The sequence below is a fragment of the Strigops habroptila genome (genome assembly GCF_004027225.2).
Source record: "Strigops habroptila isolate Jane chromosome 13 unlocalized genomic scaffold, bStrHab1.2.pri S16, whole genome shotgun sequence".
Lineage (NCBI taxonomy): Eukaryota > Metazoa > Chordata > Aves > Psittaciformes > Psittacidae > Strigops > Strigops habroptila.
The window spans coordinates 1,217,324-1,240,214 of NW_022651054.1; the positions used below are offsets into that span (position 1 = coordinate 1,217,324).

At 51.7% G+C, this 22,891-nt stretch overlaps 1 long non-coding RNA gene across 1 annotated transcript; it reads left to right on the forward strand.

Annotated features, from left to right (window-relative positions):
- Window positions 1-1,169: 1,169 nt before the first annotated feature.
- Window positions 1,170-16,138, forward strand: LOC115602030. Its single transcript, XR_003989570.1, has 3 exons — window positions 1,170-1,415; window positions 11,319-11,460; window positions 15,969-16,138. It is a non-coding gene; the product is annotated as an uncharacterized LOC115602030 (long non-coding RNA).
- Window positions 16,139-22,891: the final 6,753 nt, after the last annotated feature.

Sequence of the window (22,891 nt, forward strand, 5' to 3'; positions counted from 1 at the left end):
AAGGAGGAATAAACCCTTTAAAACACACACGCACCACCCCCCTACCCAAACCCTTATTTCCTCCAACTGGAAACATCAACAAGCATTGCTGATAAATAGATGGAAATCTCAGTTTTGGAGTGGTCCTTAGCATTGGGAGAGTCATTATTTTTATATTCAAGGGCTGAGAATGTTTGTTTAGATTTAGGGAACACAGGGAGAAGAAGTGGAGAAAGGAAAACTGGACTGTCTTGGAGACAGAGATCTTTCCACCTAAGTGTTACGGAGTTCACTGGGGAGTTTCTCCTTACAAATGCTTTCCTGACAATTTTAATTGGTTTTATTCTCTTTTTTTAAAGCGGGTTTCTTGCTTCCATTCCCCACTTCACTGTCTGACTTCCCATAAATATTACTGCTGCTTTTTTTTTTTTGTTGTTAACATTTGCAGTGCAAATAACAAATATTTAAGCTTGTCTTGCAGGGGAAAAGTCAGTTTTATGAAAACTAAAGGAATATAAAATTAAAAGTGCCTGCAAATATTTGTCAGTGGTACTTTTTTCTCACAGGCTTATTTCCAAAGCACTTTGTTAGCATCTCCTAGCACCTGTAGCATCAAACATGCTTACTCCAAGCCATTTTGATACCTGCATTTGCACATGAGTGACTGCTAGATAAGATGGTCCATTTTGTAGGCATGGTGTGGACCACATCTGGCAGTGAATGTCCCTCTCTTCACCAGCACTGAGGGGAGTGTTCTCCATCCCTACCTGCAAAGGGCTGGTGTTTGGCTAATTGGGGTGAGCTTGATTGTGTTCTCTGATGGCTCTGGGCAGTGACTCCAGCAATACATTTCCAGCTGTCTCTTACTTTTGTGACCTGCTCTAGTGCATCTCTGTGCCTTGCTGCAAGTCCCCCACAAAGGTGTGTTTTGTGGCTCCTTTGCTTGGCAGAGATGAGACGTGCGGTGTTTCCTTAGGGATACAGGGAGAACTGGCACTCAGGCTTGCTGCTCTCAGATGGTGTTTGCTCTCTTGCAGGAGGTGTTGGTAAGGTGGTTGCTAAACATCATACCTTCTTACTGTCGTGCTTAATATCTGACATGTAAAATTCTTATTCATAGAATGGTTTGGTTTGGAAGGGACCTTAACGATCATCTAATTCCAAATTTTTAGCTCTTTGTTATGAGTGATTGCCCCTATCTTTAATGCAGCTCTGTGGAGCTGAGTTTGGAGCTCAGCTTTCGTCTCGCTGCCTTTCAGCCACCCAAAGGTTTTAACCTCCTCAACCTCATACAATTTCTAGGAACCAACAAAACCCCTTACCGGACTCCAAAGGAGCTGCTGCTCTGCTCATCCACTGGCATTGCTGCTGCATCAGGAGCATGGGCAAAGGAAAAACAAAGTGAAAAGAGGTGAAGTGATGCACAGCATGTTGTGGTAATTACTTTATTTAAATATATATTCCCCATGTGTTGTTAGCCAGACCCAGTAAGTTTCCTAAGACTATGTGACTGAGTTATTTCTGTGCTGTTGGACAATGGCAGAGTGTTGCTGTAGGAGGGCTCTGCAGATAGGGGTTGTTGTAGTGCATGTAGGGGTTGTAATCCTGGAAAGGGTTGTAGTGCAGTTCCTGCCATCAACTGCAGGTTGTTGAAGCTCAGTCTGAGTTTCTGGGTGACTGATCCCATATTAATGCTTGAGGAATAACAGAAAAGGCTTCCCCTTATACTTTCTCATTGGTAAAAGCATCCTATAAAGATTTTTCGCTCTCTAATAAGTCGTCTCCTATATGATACCTATAACAGGGGGATTTCAATATGTATATGTAGCTAGACATTTATTAGGGCTTCAGTTCATCACTGTGCTCAGATTAAATTAAATCTGGAATTAAGGTGTAATATTAAGCACATGTAGTTAAGCATTTCACAGTAGGCTTTAACTTGGTTTTGTTGCCTTGGAGCCTAAACAGCCTGCACTGTTGATAGGAAGTTCACAAATTGTACAGCTTTGTCTCGCATCCAGCAAGATCTGCGAAGGCAGAAAACACAAAGATGAATTCTTGAGTCAGGAGAAGCGTTGAGTCAGGAGACCTTTAGTCTTGAGAATAAGTCGTGTCTGTGTCTCTTACCCTTCTCCTTTACATAAACCACCCACAGAAAGCTCATTAATCAAAAATGTCAATGGTTTCACAGAAATACCCCCCCATACCTTGGGGTTTATGCTCCTTGGAGTATTACGATGTTTTTGTTCCTTTATACTGCGAGTGTCAATATTTAAAGAGAAAAGAGTGTTTCATCCTCCATAGGGTCAATTTAAAATCTGCTGGATTTTAAATGACGTCTCTTTGCCTTTACAATTGTCCTTCTGGTGTTGCTCTTAAAAACTGCCTTTTCCTCCTCTCATTCACTGGTCTCAAAATACACTGTGATGCAGTTGATCTTCTGGCACCTTATCTGTCTGCAGAAGATGTCTCATCTTTGTCAGAGCTGATGGCGTGGTGGAGAGTGTGCTCTTTGCTCATGCCCTCCCCAGTGTGCTGGTTGTCTCCTGTGGTTTCATTAGGTTGTGGGAGGCAGGACCCAGGGAGCTGAAAATAGTTTTTTAATTTACCATAAACGCAAAAGCTCTCAGAGAGTGAAGCAAAACCCTCCTGAATTTTGCACTAATAATGGTTACTCCTCCTGAATTTTGCACTAATAATGGTTACTCCTCCTGAATTTTGCACTAACGCTTAAAAGCAGCAAAGCCTGCTGCTGAGAGGCTATAGCTCTTCTTTAATTAAGTCTGCAACACAGGCGAGGGGGGAATCCATGGATGAGGAGTGTGGGTTGATGTCCAGGAGGTCCCACTGTCTGTTCCTTGTGCTTGCGATGCAGTGTAGGAATTAGAGATGCTGCTCTGCTCCACAACGTCTCCTCATAGCCAAAATCAGTGTTAGAAGGGCATGAGAAAGATCCCTCCAGTTCCTTGGGCGTTTTGCCTGCTTGCTTTCTAGTGCTCAATGCTTCGTGCCCCCTGGGCCAGCGAAGGGTACAGGGTGGCTGCGCTCAGTGTAAGAGCCATTAGTGCTATTGCGGCTGCCGCTGGTAGGGTTTCTCTGCATTAAAATCACACATTTCCTTCCCAGCTCGTTGCTCACGCAGCTCCGGAGGCCTCGCCAGGCAGCCAAGCACCGGGAACAGCGAGTCCCGTCGTGGGGACCGGGAAGCGCCTGTTCTTGGTACAGCGACAAGGGCGGCATACGGGGCTGCTCGCCCCCGGAGCGGCTGCGGCCCCGCGGCGCTGGGCACACGCTGCCAGCGTTCCCGGCTCCGGGCATGGTGCAGGACGCGGGTGTCTGCCGGGCTCCGGGGGTCTGGGCGTGCTCAGCTGGAGACGAACCAGCTCCGGGGCTGTGCCGGGAGGTTTAGATGGGGTGTTAGGACCGATTTCTACCCCAAAGGGTGCTCAGGCATTGGAACAGGCTGCCCAGGGCAGTGCTGGAGTCACCGTCCCTGCAAGTGTTCACACACCGTGTAGACGAGGCCTCAGTGCCATGGGTTAGTGGTGGCCTTGGCAGTGCTGGGGAACAGTTGGACTTGATGATCTTAAAGGTCTCTTCCAACCTGGTTGATTCTATGATTCTAAAAGCAGCTCTGCAGTTCCTCTGAGTTGCAACCCCCTTGTGTGTCACTGCTGAGACTGCTCTACCCTTTGCAATACATGTGTTTTTCCTGGGCTCCTGAGCAAGAGGAGCTTGCTTTCCCTGCCTTTGAACTGCTATAGAGAGCAGCCTGCTACTCTTCACCAGTGCACGGCTGAGTGGCAGTGCTGGCTTTGCCTGGGCTTGTGTCCAGCTCCTTCCCAATCTCAGGATGTGGCTCTCAGCACACAAGTGGCCCACCAGCCATTTACTGCCCTGAAGGACACAGCCATGACACCACCACAGGCTGCCCAAGGCAGCCTTTGGCTTTTCTCCTTTTAAGACTTTTCCTTCTTTCATTTCAGAGAACTGCACAGCCTCACGTGGCTTAGCGGGGCTTCAGCCTAGCTTGAGCTAACGGAGACCAGAGAGTAGTGATCGCTTCGCTTGCACAGGCGTAAACTACAGGTGATTGTCTTAACATGACTTCTGATTTTTACATTGCCCTTTCCACTGCGGAAGCAGGCAGATCCCTGCTGCATCCATAGGGTGCCTGTGCTCTCCTTTCGGTTCCCGCAGCGCTCCTGTGGTTGCCCATGTAGCATCTTCTGGTGTTGGGAACCACCATGCTCTGGGCAGCACTCCGGCTGCTAGATCCAGATGGGAGAGGCATTACCACTTGCTTGTTCTCCCAAATATCCCTCAGGGTCCCAGGCTAGCCCTGACATAGAGATTTGTTTGCTGGTGAGGTTTGGCCTCCTCTCATCCTGGGCCACCGTCAGCTGCAGGCGTGTTCAGGTGGTGTGAAGTGGCTGCATGCGGAGTCATGCTGTTGTCAGTGCTGATCCGTGACTTTAATACAAACTAATCTTCTGGTAAGCCTTGGATAAGTTAAAACAGACAATTGCAGCTCAGCCCCAGCTTGTGAGTGCTTCACTTCAGTATTCGGGAGCCCTCATCTGCGGCAAAGCTCGACCTGAGTGTGAATCACTCTGGTCAAAGGCTGGTTTTTGTGTCCCACCACCAGTCCCCTGGCATCGAGCCGCTGGCTCCCCCAGCCTTGCTCTGCCCTCACCACGGTGCAGCTTGTCCCTTTGATCTTCTCCGGTGGCTCAGCCAAGCTTCTGGCTCACATATGCCTCCTCTGCTGTGTTGGATGTCCCAGGAGGTTTTTGCTGAGCCAGACCCCACTTTCTGCAGGGGACACAGGAGGAGGAAGGCAAGACAGGGGCCTGTGGCTGTTTGGGGTTGCTGTACTCCCTGGACGCAGTGTAATGGTCAGGTATTGAGTCAACCCCTGTTGTTCATGGTCTTGCTTTGGGCACTGCCTTCAGGGCATTCTGAGCAGCTGCACAACCCTCCAGCAACATTTTGCCTCCCCCTGTGTAGGTGCCTGGGATGGGAGCAAGGAGGGTTTGAGGGTGGCATCCAGCTCAGGCACCATCCAAGCCTTGGACACCTCTATAAGCTAGCAAGCATTAGCCCCAGGCTGTGCCTGCAAATGGTGACACCAGAAACACAACATCCTGGCAATCAGAGCTTGGGGGATCCCCAAAATAAACCATCCCTTTGGGGACCCTGCCATGCCCTAGGGAGCAGCCCCTGTATGACCACCCCATTTCCACGGGCCACCCAGAAATCCACTGCAGCTCCGGCCCCAGGGGATGCTGCAGGCACCAGGTTTGTGTGAGGTGTCTCTGCCCATGGCAGGGGTTGGACCTTAGGGTCTTAAGGTCCTTTCCAACCCAAACCTTTCTGAGTATGATTCTACGTTCCCCCCACCCTGGATTTTTAGCTCCTGCTTCCCAAGGCCATGGTGGCAGCTCCGGCACCTTCCCAGGGAGCTCTGCCAGCTCATAAACTGCTTTTAATCTCTAAAAGAAGGTCCTTTGTGCAGCCTTTTGTCAACAGGGCCTGTCCCATTGCTATAGCTACGGCCCCTTTGCTGCCGGACACACCTATTTGTTTTTCCAGCTCCTTTCTGTTGCTGTCAGATTTTTCTGCCACCTAAATGAACATACTGAGAAAAGCCCAGCCCTGGTCCTGTGCCCTTGTCACCCTTCCTGATTCCGGAAAACCCTTGCTCCCCTGGGACTGGTTTTCTGCAGGCAGTGGCCTCAAACCAGCCTGTTCAGCTACAGCTCCTTGGCACAGCTTTGCTTTCTGGCTTTTACCCTTAAAATGATTGTGCCCATGGTGGCAGGGCTGGGGCAGCGTGGTTTGCATCGAGGTCCCTGGGAAGGGCTGGGGACAATGGTGTCCCTATAGACCATCAGCAGGAATTATGCAGATACACCGAGGGTTTTTCTCACTGAATGCTTTCCCTCCATGCGTAAAACCTCCCAGAATTAGTGGGTTTGGGATATTGACTTCATGTGCCCATCAGGCAGCAGGAACTTCCCCAGCTCCTGGGTTTGGCACAGAGGCTGCAGTGCAACATGAAGGATGGCTTTTCCCCTATAGGATCCTGGCCCTGCGCTTTCCCTGATGCCAGAAGCCCTTCCCAAGGGATTGCATTGCTTGTTAGGGACACTTAGAGAAGGGAAATATCCCACCTTCGTGAGTTGTAGTTGCTGCGTGCCCAAAGGAAAACACCCAGAGGTGGAAATGATCCTGGGGGGATTGCCCTTCACTTGCAAACCTTGCCCCTGCGCAAGGTGTTCCTCCTGCCCCAGGTTCAGATTGGTGATGGATTTCAGGAATCCCGTGAGCAGACAGGGCTTATCTTCACCTTCGCTGGGGTGACTTGACCATAACGATCCTGCTTTTCATTTCTTCCCCTGCCAGATGTGGCTGAGGTTTGTCCCTGGCACCGGAACCATGGGATCCACCGTTTTGGCACGGCGGAGCTGCCGGTATTTGCTTTCCCTGCTCTGTGCACTGAACACTGAGTCACGCTCTCCACTGACTCACTGCTGCACCGAGATCGGGAAACCTCTGGAGCCAGGCAGAGAATTCCACCCCCAGGCTGTGAGGTTTAATCCCACAGCTCCAGCCCTTCCTGCTGGGACCCAAAGAGGAGAGGGGAGAAGCCTCAGGGGACACAAAGCTCCAGCCAGGAACGGAGGTGTGATGGTCCTGGTGACAAGGACGGGCTGGAGGCAGGGAGCAGGCTTCCAGAATTTGGCCTTACTTTTGTGCACACTGGCAACAGAAGAATTAAGTGAAACGTCCTCCTTATTTCACCCCAATGTTATTGCTATTTATTGTCCTGCAGCTTTGGCATGGCTTCTAAATATTTAATGTGTTGGAAATTGTATTTTTGATGAATGTGGTGCATTTGGCAGGTGGTGAATGTGTTCCCACTTGTGAAAAACATAAATACCTTTAAGTTCTTCATAAAACAAGCCTGGGTTTAGCAACGTTGCTGAGGTCTTGCAGCCCTGTGTACATTCTGACCTCAAGCATTGTGTTAGAACTGCTGAACCGTGCCTGAAGTTCAAGCTATTTGGGATCTGCTGTAGCATGAGCCATGTCTTGGAATCCCTGCTGAATCTCTGGACCAGGTCCAACAAAGGGCAATGGAGCTGGTGCAGGGCCTGGAGCACAAGTGTGATGAGGAACGGCTGAGGGACCTGGGTGGGTTTAGTCTGGAGAAGAGAAGGCTCAGGGGGATCTTATTGCTCTTGATAACTACCTGAAAGGAGATTGTAGTGAGGTGGGTCCGTCTCTTCTCCCAAATAACAAGTGACAGAACAAGAGGCAATGGCCTCAATCTGTGCCAGGGGAGGTTTAGATTGGATATTAGGAAAAACGTCTTCCCCAAAAGGGTTGTCAAGCACTGGAACAGGCTGCCCAGGGTAGTGGTGGAGTCACCATCCCTGGAGGTATTTAAATGACGTGTAGATAAGGCCCTTAGTGACATGGTTTAGAGGTGGACTTGGCAGTGCTGGTGTAATGATTAGACTTAAGGATCTTACAGGTATTTTCCAACCTAGATGATTCTGTGATTCAATGTCCCTGAGGGACACCCGGGAGGGCTGCTGCCGCCGGTTTGCTGTGGTGCTGCACATCTGGAGCACAGGCACATCTGGGCAGCTGCTGCGGGAGGGATGGAGCCGTGCCGGGGTGCGTAAGCAGGAAGGGCAGAGGAACAGCTGGAGTGCTGAGCGCTGGTCCGGCTCTCCGGCTGCTCCGCTCCCTGCGGTCAGACCAAACCAGGCTGCGTCGGGTGGAAAACAGCTTTCCAGGAGCAACGGCTCACGCTGGGTGGAATGGTTGTGTGCAGGGAGCTGCTGACCCGTGTGTCTGTGGGAAAAACATCCACTCCTGATAGTTAAGATTTCCAGCAATGGAAAATTCACAGCAACCGAGGGGCCAGCGAGCCAGGCGCTCATAGGCGGAACTTGTAGAAGCAGCGTCCCTCCTGCTCTTTTCCATTGGAAAATCCAAAAGCTTTCTCCAACTGTTGATTTCTCATAAAAATGGAATCAAAACACGCTGGGTGGGGGAGCTGGAGCGAGGGAAGAGCTTGACAAAGTTGGAGCAGCCTTTTTCACTCCGTCAGGGCAAATATTTACATTTTTTTTTCTTGCAAAGTTACACTTGTTTGGAAATAATTGGGTTCAGATTGTGCTCTGTAACCACGCTCTGAAAAATCACAGAGAAAACAAAGTGATTTTGCAGAAATACAACGTTTTGGCCAAAGCAGAATGACTTTTTTTTTCCCCTAATCTTCCCTGGGAACGTTGACATTTTTTGGCCTTTTCCAACGTGGAAATTTCAGAGCGAGCTCTCATCCCTGTTTGCCCAATTCTATCATAGACTAATTCTCAAAGGGTTAATAAATCTTTTAGTAGTTTTTTAATCAATCCAGGGTGTCCATCAGGCACTTCCACTGCCTGGATCTCAGGACTGGAGCCATCTGTGGTGCTTCCTACTGCTGTGCTCAAACCCACCCGGAGCATCTGCTGCTCCTGCCGGCAGCATTGCTGTGATTTAGTGAATCAGATAGAAATCATTAATAAATGAGTGTTTATTAATGATAATTACCCAGGTACGTAGCATTGGGAATCAGCAATGGGAATATGAGCACATCTAACATGGAGCGAGGGATGTGTGGTCACATCCCTGCCATGTGGTGGGAATAGGCACCGTATCCCTCATGGAGCAACAGATGAGAGGGGAAGGATGGGAGAGGTCCCGGCAGGGTTGTGAGCTCAAGAATGGCTCTTCGTCATCCATGTAGTATCACATCATGGCAAGAAACAGTCTCAGCTTGGGAGTTTTCCTTCGGGAGGTGGATTTGAGACCCCCTGAAATGATTGTCCCCGTAACCCTTCTGTGGGTTGTAGCAAGGTGGACATAAGTGTGTTGGGATGCATCCTGGCACTGCGGGTGGGAAAGGCTCCATCCCATTCATCCTGCAGAGCTGTTCCCATCAGGAGCTTTGCTGCAGGATGTCTGGGGAGAGGGGGAGCCGATGCCAAGGCTCCAGCTGCTTCCCAGCAATGTGAACCTCCCTGTCCCTGGGGATGTGCTCAAGAAAAGCCACTATTGAGGTGCTGGGCCTGTCCTAGAGCATACAATGTGCGTGGTTGGGAGCTGCCCAGTTCCTGTGGAAGCTCTTTGGTTCCTGTGCTCTGACCACAGGGAAACCATCCCTGATGGGCATCAGTAGTTCTGGTGTGGGGTCCAGGGTGTGGGTCTGGGGACAGGCAGCTCAATGGCCGTGGCCTTTCTGCTGGAAAACTTCCCTTTTGGTGAAATGTGGCCTTTGTGCATCATTTTGGGGGAAGCTAATCCAGGCTTACTAGTGCAGGCAATTGGTTCTGGTGTCTGGAATAGGGCTAAGCCCCATCTAATCAGTAGGGATGGAAAAGGGCCATTCCCTCCTTTGAAAGGGAGCCCATATGCCTGGTGATGTCCTGCCTGGGGCGGGATGTGCAGTGCTGCCTTGTGGGAGCTCTATCTCTGCTTCCAGAGAGTCCAGCATCACCTCCCACCCCGCATCTCCCATTCCCACTCCCAGCTCTCCCGGTGAGCTCTGGTTCTTCATGCGGCTTTTCAGGACGCTGCCCCAGCCTGAAGCCTCTAAAAGGGGACCCGCCTCAGGGTCATGGGTGCAGCTGCCCCCATCACCAATGCCCCTGTAAGCCCCACGGAGCTGAGCTCCTTGGGGGACAGTGTGTGAGCAGGGGCTCCTGCCATCTCCCCCATATTGCTGTGGGGCACCCCCTTGTCCTGGTCCTGTGGCATGAGCCAGGCACCCGTGTTTGGGGCAGGGGCATCGCTCCAGCACCTGGATTTGGGATGCTCCAGGGAAGAGGCTCAGCAGAGCCCAGAGGACCCCTCGCAGTGCAAGGGGGGGCGATCTCAGCCTCTGCGGGGCCTTCTCCTGCTGCCTGTTCCCACATCCCCGAGCTCAAGCACTTCCTTCCTCCCTCCCATCCCGTTTTTCCAGCGATGCGTCTCCTCTGCCGCTGTCTCCTGTCCCAGCAGCTGTTCCGTAGCACCAGCTATTTTGACTGCTCGGTTAACTATTTATCCAGATGGAGCAGGTCTGTTGTCATGCGCCTGGCATGTTTTTTCCATATACAAATCCTGCTCCGAAGCAGGGAGGACAAAACCCAACAAGCTCTGGGAGTCGTCTGGAGCACTTTGGGTGTGCTTTGGCTGGTGTTCAGCCTGCCCAGGTCACAGCCCTTGCTCCAGCCCCTGCCCTCGCCCCCTTTTACATCAAATTTGGGGTGTTTGTCCTCCCATCCATGCTATTCCCTTGGGCCAGTCACGCCATGGACCTCACCCTGGCCCAGCTGCACTAAGGAACTGCCTTTAGTGCCTTTGTTTTCCTAGCACTTCATTTTAATCAAATGCAAATCCCAAACGCTTTGCAAACACAGTGACCCATGTAGATGTTAATTGCCAGGGCTGGGAATACTGTTTGCTGCCTTTGGAAGGGGCACGATGGGACTCCAGTACCACTGGGGGTGATGGGGATGGTGTGGCCCTGCGGCCACTGCTGGTTCTGCCCAAAATCGAGGTCATTCAAGGTCCCCAGCTTCCAGCAAGTTTGCTCAGGGAACGTTCTGGGACCTGTGCATCAGGTCCATTTGAGCCCAAATGCTTTATTGGGGCTTTGGAGCTGGGCCTCTGCAGCCCCTGCTCGGGCACAAACCCACTGCAGAGCTCAGCTCCCAAATAGGCTGCTTTTTCACTCATTTCTACTGCTAGATAAAGACTTTGGCTTAACACTGCCCTTTCCACAGCAGGGCGGTGCAACCTTCAGAGCTCCCCATCTCCATTTGGGACAAGAAACGGCTTCACCCGAGCACGTCCCTGAGCAAATTCCTTGGAGGATTTTCACCTCCATCCTATCCTCCAGCAGGACTGAGGGTTTCTCCAGGAGCAAACCCCATGGCTGGCAGCCGACAGAGCCAAGGGAGCCCTTAGCCCCATGGCAGGGCCCAGCTTTGGCTCCTCGGCATCATTTGCATTGGAAATCCCAACTTTGAAATGCAAAAAGAGCCTGGCTGCGATGGGAGATGTTGCATCAGGAGCTTATAGCAAAGCCTAAATGTTTATCCAGAAACACTGCGTTTTCCCTCTGCTTTTGAATTTCATTATATCAATTTCCTTTCCTCCCTCCTGGGCTGGGGACGACCAAGGGCAGCGCCCAGCTCAGTCACACCAAGGGGATATTTCTCATGATCTCACAGCTGGAATTCAGCAAACCAGCCCAAAACTCCCTCTTTTAGCAAAGTTTCTTTTCTTTTCAGCTCTTTTCTTTGCAGAGAGCCTGAAGTTTCCGAGCGCACTTGTCGCTTGAAAGGAAAGTTGGCAGCTCTCCGGGCTATTGTCAAACCCCCTTATGAAACTCAAGGATTTCGGCTGCGTTTCCTACTCACCGACCTTATCGAGGTTTTCCATGCTCTTGGCGTTTCTTCGTGCCACCGGGATGGTTGTAGGGTGCAAAACGCCAGTGGCACTGGGGTGAGGGATGCTGAATGCCCCTTGTCCCCTCAACCCAATGCCTGGGTCCCCTTGTAGGGCTGCATTCCCCTGTGAGCGGGTATTTTAATGGAATAAGCAACTCCCAGCACAATTTACTTAGCTAATCCCCCTCTATTTCTCTCCATGAGTTGTCAGCCAAGGTTTGTGCTCATCTGTTGCTTCTGGATGGTTGCTGAAGGTTTGCAGCAGCAGCTTGGGGTGCATCCCTGTATTGCTCACATGTGGAAACCTCCAATGTCAGATCTCACCCACAGGGCACAGGGTTTGCCTTCAGCACGTCTCCTCCTGACATTCCCATTCTGCCTCTTAGTGTGTCTGCAAAAACACTCAGTCGATGCAGTGATGCTGTGTGTGTAGGCAGGGACGGCTGCTCTGGTGCCTTGTCCCCAAGGATGTCCTCAAGAAACACCTCAGCAGCACATGTTGGGGTCTGCTGGCCTCTGTGGGAAGTCATCCTGTGCGGGGGTGATGCAGTGGTATGAGACAGGACCAAACCCCCCTAGCTGTTGGAGGTACGGTCCATCTTCTTTGGGAGTGAATTTAGTATCACAGCCAAGCACTGCTGTGTGCTTGAGCAATGCTAAACTGATTTCCCAGCAAAGTTTATAGGCCCAAATTGGACATTTATGGTGGGTAAGTGGCTCCTGTGCCAGGAGAGCAAGCCTTGCTTTTCAGGAGCAGGGACTTGGTGCATAGTTGATGCAGAATCCGTCAGTGTGCTACAGCAAGCGCTGTGGGTACACATCCCATGAGCTGCCCGAGGTCTGGGTCACGCTGCTGGACCCCTGCAGTGGGTTGTGAAGCTCATTAGTGGGGGCGCAGGACACAACATGAGCTTCTCCCCCTTGAGGGCTTTCACACAGGAGCTAAGCCATGTGCATCAGGTGCTGTGCTGGGTTATCAGTGAGAAGTTTAATATTCGGGGGGTGTTTGTGACTTGGGTGAGGGTATATCCAGGGACCCCACTGTCCCCGTGGGACACAGCAGTGGCAGTTTGTGCTTGATCTGTGCCCTGCAGCCATTGCTGGCATCCTCTGGAGCGCCGGGGAGGAGGTGACCAGGGGAAGGGACAGACACTTCCTCTGCCAATCTGCAAGACCCACAACACCCCAAAGTGCACCCCCCAAAGGCTTTTTGGATCAGGATCCCCACGGCCAGGGCCGCCAGGATGTGTCCATGTCAATTTACATTGGAGAAGAGCAACATCAGGTCAGAACTACTTATGTGTGGCTTGTGCGGCTCACAGGGGCTCACTGCCAGCTGGAGCCCGTGTGCCATGGCCGTGGCGGGAGCCGCTCTCCCTGCTGTGTTTGTGTGAAACACAAGTGCACCCTTGGCCGGCAGCCACTGAGCAGCAGCGTGAGGGAGTTCGGCTTCCTCCAGGCCGCCTGGCCACGGAGATAAGCGCCGGAGCAGGAAGTGTCTCACTCCATGCTGGGCTAGAGCGAGTTTTGGCTTCACAGCACAGCTGGGCTGTGAGCTGAAGGGCAGCTCCTGAGCTCCTCACTGGTGGGATGGTGCTGGGGGGAATGTCCCTGGGTTTGTCTTGTGCCCTCCTGTTAGGTCCCTCCCTGGGGACGGCCCCAGTTTGGGTATAGTGGGACTGGAGGATGCAGGAGGAGGAGGAGGCAGGGCAGAACTTGCCGTCAGCCCCATCGTACAGCCACGTAACCATCCTGACTGTGACCCCACAGGTAAAACGTGAGCATCATGGCATGAGCACCCCACGGTCTATGTTGCACCCACCCAAGGAGACAAGTCCCCCCATTTCACGGGGGAATGCAGGTATTGCTCTGACCGGAAACCAGGACATCTCCGTGCGCTCAGCATCCACGGCATCACTGTTAACAGCCAGCCTGCCTGGGGAAAGGGAGTCTTTTGCATGCTTTGCAGTGCTGCTGTTGGAGCAAGACGTACACAGTCCCTTGCATTGGGAGCTGCACGCATCCAGCGTGGCCAGCACTGAGCTTTGGGGTGGTCTGTGTTTTCCTGACACCATTAAGTAAACAGCCCCGTGCGCGGTGCCCAGGTAGGATCCTAATGTGGCTCAGAGAAAGCAAAGCAGCCCAAAGTTACCTCCGCAAGCCAAGTCTGCAAACGCAGGGAGAATTCCTGCACGCTCTGCAAGGCAGCGCCTGCCTCCTCCCTGCTGCAGAGAACTGCTCCAGCCACCAGCAAGCTGCTCCTGGCAGCACTTGGCCAGGACACGGTGTCCCAGGGCCCGGCTCCTTCCCCTGGGGCCGCTGGTGCTGCGACAGCCACCGAGGCGTTTGCTCGCTGCCATCTCGGAAGTGGGGTTTGGTCTTAGGGGGAGCAGGGTGGAATGGTCACTGTGGCTGGAGGCTGCCCCAGGGTCTGCAAAACAGCAGCTCTTATTAAAGGATCCTGATATTTCATAAAACCATAGAATTGGGAGGGACCTCAGGGATCATCTGGTCCAACCTTTCCTGGCAAAGCATGACCCAGACTAGATGTCCCAGCATCCTGTTCAGCCAAATCTTAACAGTATCCAACATTGGGGAATCTACCATTTCCCTGGGGAGATTATTCCAAAGGCTGATTGTTCTCCTTGTGAAAAATTTCCCTCCTGTGTCCAATTGGAACGTCCCCAGGAGTAACTTGTACCCAGTGTGGGGCCTGATTTTTCCTAAAGGGCTCTTGCACACAGGCTTTTCCTGGAGGGGAAAAAAAGATAACAGTAATTGGAGTAAAAAAAGAAATTAATTGGAGTAATAAACCAGGGGGTGCCCATGGGGCTGAGCATCAGTTAACCTCAGCACGTCCCTGACAGCAGCTCTCTCTGTTTGGGGGTTTTTAATGTAGTGCAGGTAAGAGAGAGCAATGGTTTGGCTCAGGGCAGCCTGGCTGTGCCTGGGGTCAGGTCCATGGTGAGCTGGGAGAGAAGGACCTGACTCACACAGTCACTAGCAGCTCGTTTAGGGGTTTTATTTCTTTATTGGTGATTAATGGCAGTGTTTCGTTTCTAATGGAAGGAAATAGGGAGGAAATGGTTCCTTGCCTTCATTTATCAGGGATTTGTTTAAACGGGCCCTTGCATTCCCTGGAAATAGGTCAGGGTTGTGTATTTTCAGGGATGAGAAGCCAGTTGGGCTGGGGCTGGATGTCAGATGTTTGGAGCACTCACAGGCTTTCCTGTGCGAGGCCGTTCCCCATCCCCATCCTCTCGGCCCTGTGCCAGGGCCGCCCTGTGTCCTGCTGCTGGTGGATGGAGTGGGATGGTGTCAGGTCCCAGACAAAGCAGCCTCTGGCTGCTGTTCCCGGGCTGTGCGTGGGATCAGCAGTCAATTAGGTGGAAATTAATGTTCCTGGCGTGTGGGGTGTGCGGGGAGGGCGCGTTCGAGGCCAGGTTGGACACAGGGGCTTGGAGCAACCTGCTCTAGTGGAAGGTGTCCCTGCCCGTGGCAGGGGCTTGGAACTGGATGAGCTTTAAGGTCCCTTCCAACCTATTCTATGATCACCTCTGGGAGACGTGTGCCTCCCACCGAGCAGTTTCAGAGCTGGTAGTCATTGGGCACAGAGCTTTGGAGAGAGAAATGCCATTTTTGAGTGGGGTGATAGTGCTGCCCACAACAACAAATGGGGGCTGGAAAGAGCCTGGTTCAGGCTCAAAAAAGTCACAGACCTCCTGTGAATCCTGTGCAGGTGTGTTAGATGCTTCAGGACAGCACCATAAGCTTGGTGAGCCTCACAACTGTCTAAACAGCTGTGAAACTCAGGTCCTCAGTGTGCCTGGAGCCTAGAGCTGTGCAATGGCCTTGCTGGCATGGTTTTGGAGAGTGGGAGGGGGTATTCCCAGCTGGTTTGAGGCGTATGGGAAATACAAGGCTGCCTCTTATATTACTGCAAGCCTGGGGCAGGCAGGGCAATGCTGGCAGCTGCTGGAGTGTTTGCCTTGTGCCATGTCTCCTGTGTTGGCCGTGTGGCGGGATGAGACATGAGGGGGTCTAAAGGGGTTTCACTCCTTGTTGCTGCCACTGTGGTCAGTCTGGCACTGAGGGAGAGTTTCAGGAGTAAATAGGGATACCTGGTGTCTTATGAATACCAATTTCTGGTTGTTTTGTGCATTGAAGTTGAGATGTTTCTGTGAGTTCAGAGCTTGGGGTGGCTCTTGTCACCATCCCTAAATCCACAGCAGGCCCAGGCTTTGATGTTCTTGGAGCCCACAGGAGCTAGAAACGTTATTGATAACGGAGATCTGATTCAAAAAATGCCTTTGTGCACTGAAAGGACTCAGCCTTTAGGAAAGTTACTCATCTTCCTCTTCATCTGAAATAACACCATTCCTCATGGCTGTCCTTCCCCAGCATCACCACACGCTCTCAGCTTGGCCAGGCAGCCGGAGCCCGAAAATCCTAGCAACAATGACATTGTTTTCTATATTTGCATCTCTTCAGGCTGAGCAGAACCGATGACACACCGTGGAGTTGGCAGCAGAGCTGGTATTGATGCCATCTGCAGAGAGCCGCCTCCTCACTGTCTTAAAATGAAATCTACTGAACTGGTTGGTTGGTGCTTCTCGGGGTGCAGGGTGCTCATGGTGGGCACCACGGTGCCCAGGCAGGAGCCCAGGGTCGCCCCAGACTGGGGGATGCTCTTTGTGTCTCACACCAAGCGTGGATGAGGAGATCTCCCATCTCGTCCCCTTCCTTGGCACACGCTGTGTGCCACAGGCTCCTTCCAGACATCGCGCCCTCCCCATGAGCAGTTTCCAGCAGCAAATGTTCTTGTGATTTCCTTTTTTTTCACTCTTTTTATCACAGGCTGTTTCTGATGTGGGAGACGAGGGCTCAGCTCTGCTCTGTCTTCAGAGAGATGCAGGCTTGGGTGTCTTGCAAACCCTCTTAGGCTTTAGGTACCTTGGGATGCGTATGTTTCAAAAGTCAGTTTGGCTCTTTGTATTTCACTTAAAGTGCTTCTTGGGATTTATGTTCTTGTGTCATCAGGTTGACTTGGGGGAGCAGAGAGCTTCTGGCCTCGTAGGGAAGTTTGAAGATAGGCCAGTGTCATTTTACAGGGTGGAAGAGCAGAAGGGAAACACCATGGCCTTTGCTTTTGAGTTTTGGGGGGTATGTTGTGCAGAGCCATGGGACTTAGCATGCCTGTGAGGAGCAACATGGTCTGGTCAGGGGTGATGAAGGAAGCCAAGTCCTACAGCCGCATCCCACCGGTAACAGGAGATGCCCTGTGTGTTCCTCCCTCCAGAGCCCTGAGTTTAGGCCTGAGAGCAGTGAATTTGGGATTTTAAAGTAAATGATGGATTCTAAATGTATGGATTCTAAATGTATGGATTCTGGGGTTTGCATTTGGAATAGCACTCGCTGCATGTCTACAGCTAGAAACTTGGAGTGTAAAACTAATGTAAAAGCCAAGACTGGTGTGAGAGACTTCAGGAGAAGAGGCAGGCAGGCATGCAGCACACCAACTCACATGAAACCACTCGTCCCACACACAGGGGACACAGCACAGCCCCAAAACGCTGTCGGGGCTGTAGCACGCTGGTGGGGATCCTGCACTGCCAGCCACAGCGCAGGGTGACAGGCACAAGCTGACACAAGTGGGAAACACGGTGCCTCTGCCCTCCTCCTGCAGAAATAGCATTGCAAAATTACAGCTGGGAGGTGGAAATGAGACAGGGGAGGGCTGAGAGCGGGGTCAGCTCGGTTTAATCACTGGGGCTGTGCTCAGCAGCAGCGATGCCAATGGCAAAAGGTGAACTTCAGAATCGCTGAGTGCTCCTGCTGCTGGGAAGGGGAACTGGGCCAGTTAAAGGGTTATGTCCCCAGCTTTAGTGGGCTACTTTTGCTTAGTACATGATGAAGACCTGCAGATACTAAAAACAGTTAAACCGAAACCAACCCAGCCCCAATGGCCCCATGAGCAGGCAGCTCTGCTTCGAGCCAGCCCCAAAGGAGTGCGTTTTCCTTTGACAGTATTTTTCTAATTCCTTGGTGTCGGATTGATGCTTTCAAATTGTTGGCTCAATCTCTGTCTTTGCAGCTTTGCACTTGAACAAAGGAAGTGGCTCTAGGAGATGGGTTATCCCACGGGGCTCATCTTCTTCCCTCAAGCTGTGTGCTTTATTTTCCTCCACATGCCTGGTCCTGTCAAGCACCAAGCCCAGTGCAGACATGGGCTGATGGGGAGCGTCTCCCATGGCCATGGAAGCAGAAGCCATCCCACGGCAGCAGTGCTCTGCCCTGGTAGCATTTTAAGCATAGTAGTTTTGGCTTTCCCACTGCAGGAGGTCCCTTGCCTCATGTGCCCAGCAGTGGAGCCGCTCAGCATCCTCAGCCCTCGGGCTGGTGGTTTGGGGTTCAGCAGCATCCCAGGGTGATGGAGAGTGGTTTCTCGGCAGCGGGTGCCTCTGCTGCCCCGGCTGAGCGTGGGAGAGCGCTTCCAGCTCTGTTTGAATTGGCAGCAGTCAATCAGCCCTGCGAGCGCTGGCCATGATTATCGCTGCCGCCGTTTACGAGAGGGTACGTTTTCCGCTCTCGCGGCGAGGGCAGGAGGCAGGAGAAGCCTCCGCGGCCGTGCCAGGGCTGAGTCACCCTGGTTGGGAGCAGAGGAGTGTGTGTGTGTGTGGAATTAAACAGTCAATCATGCTTTCAGCAAGCCTGAAATCATGTGTGATATTTTTATTTCCAGATTCCCGGCTTCGGTTCTTGTGGCACGGTTGTTCCCGACGTCCCGACCGCAGTGACGCTACGCCGAGGGCAGCCTCCGCCGTGCCGGTGCCAGCTCCATCCCACCTCCATCCCAGAGCCCCAGCTCATCCCTGCCCAACAAGCCAGGGGGACATTTTGGCAGTTGGTTTGCTTTGCAGCCCCTTGATTGCCCAGGGGAAGGTGGGTGCCTTTTCCCCTTGGCTGCTAGGTTCCCCTTGCCATCAGTGCACGGGCCCAATGGCTGCGATACTGCAGAGATTCCCAGGAGCAACCTGCCACGGCAGGGAATTGTGTGCCAATAAGAAGTGTTTTGTGGGAAAACCCAGGAATGGAGGGAGCCTGCTGGGATGGAATGGCCACACGAGCCTATGTGCTTGGGCAAGAGAGAAAAGGAGAGCAAAGCAAGCTGTGCCTTTATAAAAATGATATTAGAAGAAGTAAAACCAAGTGGATCACCCAAGGTTTGGGAAGGATGAGATGTGGTGTTTCCGCTTGGTGAACCCTCAGTGGCTTAGCATGAGGTTTGGGGTCACCAGGGAGGCTGAGCCATTGCCAGGAGAAGTGTCCCCAGCGGTGGTGGACCTGGCTGGGGACCCAGGATGGACCCACACAAACATGACCGAGATGTGGCTCACATTGTGGAGAGTCCCTGCTGAGCTCTCCCAGAGTCATCCCAGCTGGGCTCCAGGCGCTGAGGGAACACCAGGACCATTGCTGAAGATGTCACTGTACATCTCAGGAATGTGTTTGCCCCTGAAGCCCCGGCCCCTGGAGCCATGGAAAGAGGAGAACTGCAAAGGCATGGTGGGGGTTTGGTTGTTTTCTTTATTTTTACCTTCTTAGCCCCTGGTTTCTGGGCACAGGCACAGCCTGAGCCCACTTGGTCCAAGCCCAGTGAGAATATAAGACCAACTAAAGCCACTTGAGCAACCTGCTCTAGTGGAAGGTGTCCCTGCCCATGGCAGGGGATTAGAACTGGATGACCTTTAAGGTCCCCTTCAACCTAGACCATTTTATGACTTGATTTGGAGGGATGCTCAGGCACGATGTCTGAGCTGGGAAACCATCACTAACTCCTCAGGCTGGGAAAAAAAACCAGGCAAAAATTGGTGGAAAAAGAATCTTTCCATCTCCCGCAAAGGCCATCACCTTTGGCGTGAGCAGCCACCAGCGTTTCTGGGCTCAGCATCCAAACCGAAATGAACTGAGCAATTGCACATGTTCCTCCTTGGTGGAGCCAAAAGCTGTTCCTGTCATGCTTTGTATTTGCTCTCTGATTAATGTAGGATAGATTCTTTTTTCAGGGAAGAGAATCGGAGAAACCGACAGCAGCGTGTGAAGTATTTGGCAAACAATTCCTTTGATGGGGCGCGTAGGTAGCGCTCGATATATTTGCGAGCTATATATAGCTAAATACATATATCTCACTTCACGTAATGTTTCCACTTCTTTGCAGGCTACCTGCAAAACACAGACACTAGCAAAAGCTGTAAATACAGTGATGACACCACTGAATGAGCCAATTCTCTAAAGGTTTTTGATGCAAAACATTTCTGTGTTTTCCAGGGAAAGACAACAGGATTTCGGTCCTGGCTTGCCCATCCTGCAGGCAGGGATGTGGTCCACATGGTTTGGGGTATTGATGCACCCAGAAGAATAAGGTGTTCTGGAACTGTAGGTGTGTATTGGTAATTATGGCAAATTCTTAGATGTTTGAGAGGGGTTTTTTGGTGCTGGCATCAGTTGGGGGGTGGTGGCTCGGCTTCTCCTTTCAAGACAACAAAATAAAATGGTTTTGGAAAGGGAGCTACAACAAACAAAACCTTTCATTTTTATCATTTTGGATTCCTCCCTTTCTTAAATAGAACTAAATCTGTGTCACTTTAAAGGGGAAAATTCCCTTTTTTTCTTGTTTAGGAAGTGTTGGAACAAGATCCTGGGACTTTTGGAAAGAAAGAATCCTGCTGCTTTTTATATTTCCCTGTCCCTTCCAGCTTGACTCCCCTGTCAGACCAGTCCCTTTTATCCCTGGTTGCATTTTTCTTGCTAGAAAAGCCTCAGTAGAGTCACTGCTGTATCCTCCCACTTCACAGAGACATTCCCAACCCAATCCCTCCATCCCGACGCTGCAGAGAAATGTGCTGGGTTACCTTTCTTTTTTTTCCTCCTGGGCTTCCCTGCCTCAGAGTGGAGGTTTGTGGAGGTTTCTCTGGTTTTCCTTTGCTCAGCGCTCACGCGAGAGAAAGAGGAAGGAAACTCGCCATCACCCGGCCTGATGCTCAGTTAAAAATAGCCAGGCCGGGGTCCCCGTCCTCACTAAAGGTCACTTCCCCCAGCCCCGACGCTCAAAATATGTCACCAAATGTCCCTTTTTGGCACATTTCTGATGGGTTGGAGGCAGCAAAGAGCCCGGAGGAAGGAGGGATGCTCACTGCCCTGCAAAGCGCAGCTCCAGCCTGCACATGGGTTTCATTGTCCATCCTAGTGAACCATGTCCCGGGTCCTCTCCTCGGGGTGTGATGGCCATGGTGGGATTTGCACAGCTGAAGGGATGAAGATGGCGTGTCCCAGTTCCTTCCTCCACTGCGAGGAGGGCATGGGGCCTGCCCCCCCAGCTTTTAATTTTTATTCTTTATTATTTTACATTTTATTTATTTATTCATTTATTTTTCTCTGCAAAGCTCAGCTGCTGTCTGAGACCAGGGCTCAGCAGCGTGGCCTTGGTGGCTTGCAGTGGGGGAGATGGTGCAGAGCAGGGCACCAGCTCCAGTCCTGCGTTCAGCATCACTCAGCGCAGGCAGCCAGTCTCCTAGGAAACTATGGGAAGGACACAGTGCAGTTACAAACCCCCAGTTTTCCCCATTTTCCACCTCCAGACCTGGGAATCAGCCTTAAAAAGAAATTGCACTGTAAAAACCCAGCTCTGGTGAATTGGTTGGAGGGGGCCGGTTCCTGGCACTGTGATAGTGTGCGATTCCTGCTTGGCAGGAGAAAGAAAAGGCGACGTAGGTGTGAAGGAAAGAGGCAAAACCCCAGTGATGCTGGTTCAGCCCATTCCCTCCCCGTGGTGAACGGTGCAGCTCAATGGAGAGCCGGAATCACTCGTTCTGCCTAGTTGAAACCAGACATTTTTCCATTTTTGGTTTGTGGAGGGAAATGTGGAGTGAAATTTTGCCCACAGCGAGAGGGCCGAAGTAACCACCTCAAACATCAGCCCAGCCCCAGGTACATGCAGGGCTCCCGGCTTGCTCAGCGCTGCCTTGGAGCCTCTGGCTGTGTTATTTGCTTTTGCTGTCTCCTGAACTCCAGTAAAAACCCCAGGAATGACAGGCCACAGAGGCAGGATTTTTTCCAGAAGGTACTTTTTATCCGGGAAAAACCCATTGGCATGTCAGAGCGGGTGTCACTGTGCTCCCCCTTCAATGGATATTAATGTATTTTCCTTTTTTGTATTTACCTTTGAAAGGCATTGGAATACAGCTTTAACAAAATTAATAATTGCCCAATATAGGTCTGGATTCATAAACAGAGGCTCCTAAGTGTGCTGCTGCTGGCTGGGGGGAGGATACCAGGGAGTTTGGAAATGACATGGAATCCTTGCTCAAATCCAGCCGGCAGAGCTTGGGCAATCACTCCAGAAATTCCCTAGCTGGGGCATTGTGCTTAGGAAACCCCATTCCCAGCTTAATTATGGACAGAGCCATGGAAGGAAAGGCAATCTCATCACATAGGCTTTATAGCTGCCACTGTAAATATTGCCTGACACTGGCAATCCTGTTCCTCGTAGCCATTTGTAGTGGCAGCAAAGCTGGAAAACAGGGCAACTGCCCTGTGCCTCCATCACCTCCCATCAGAAAAGCCTCGTCTGTGTGGACTATTCCTCTTTGTATCCCCTAGCCACAACCTCCTGCCTGCCTCAGAACCCTGTGCTGGCCAGGAGTGTCCAGGATGTCTGCATCCGTGGCACCAGCTGGGCTCTGCAGCCAGGACTGCTGCGAGTCTGCGCAAATCCACACCATCCCCTGCATCCCAGTGGGATGTATGGCAGGGCTAGTGCTTCCCTGACACCTTTAGTGGCTGCGTTTATGCTTTGAGAAGCCAAATCCTGGTGGTAACCACACTCCTTACACCACCTTAAGGTGCACAGGGCAGCATGGGATACACAGCCGAGAGCGTATCATTCCAGCAAGGGTGGAAATACTGGAGCTCCATCCCTGACCGTTGCAGAGCTGAGGACTGATGTTTCAGTGCTCTTTGGATCCAGCCCTTGGGGAGCAGGATTGGCCTGCAGCTGCTGGGAGTCCTGGCCTAGGGATTAAAAATAAACCCCTAAGCCTGGCTCCGAAAGGTCACCCGGCATGTAACATTTAGAAGAGCCTCAAAATGTTATTTCAAGGAGTATTTTTATTTTTTCTCCACAGGAAAAGCAAATACCTAAGCTGCCATGACAAAAAAACCCCCGTTCCTGACTCTCCCCTGTGCATGGGGATTCATGAACTGCAGGGATGCGGTGGGAGGAAGCATGGGAGCAGAATGGCAAATGGCAGTGGCACTGTTGCCTTTAATTCATTAATGCCCCAGAGCTAGGGAGGATGCTGGAGCCACACATGGGGCAGCTGCACATAACCCTGAATTGCTTTATGAAGGTGAGA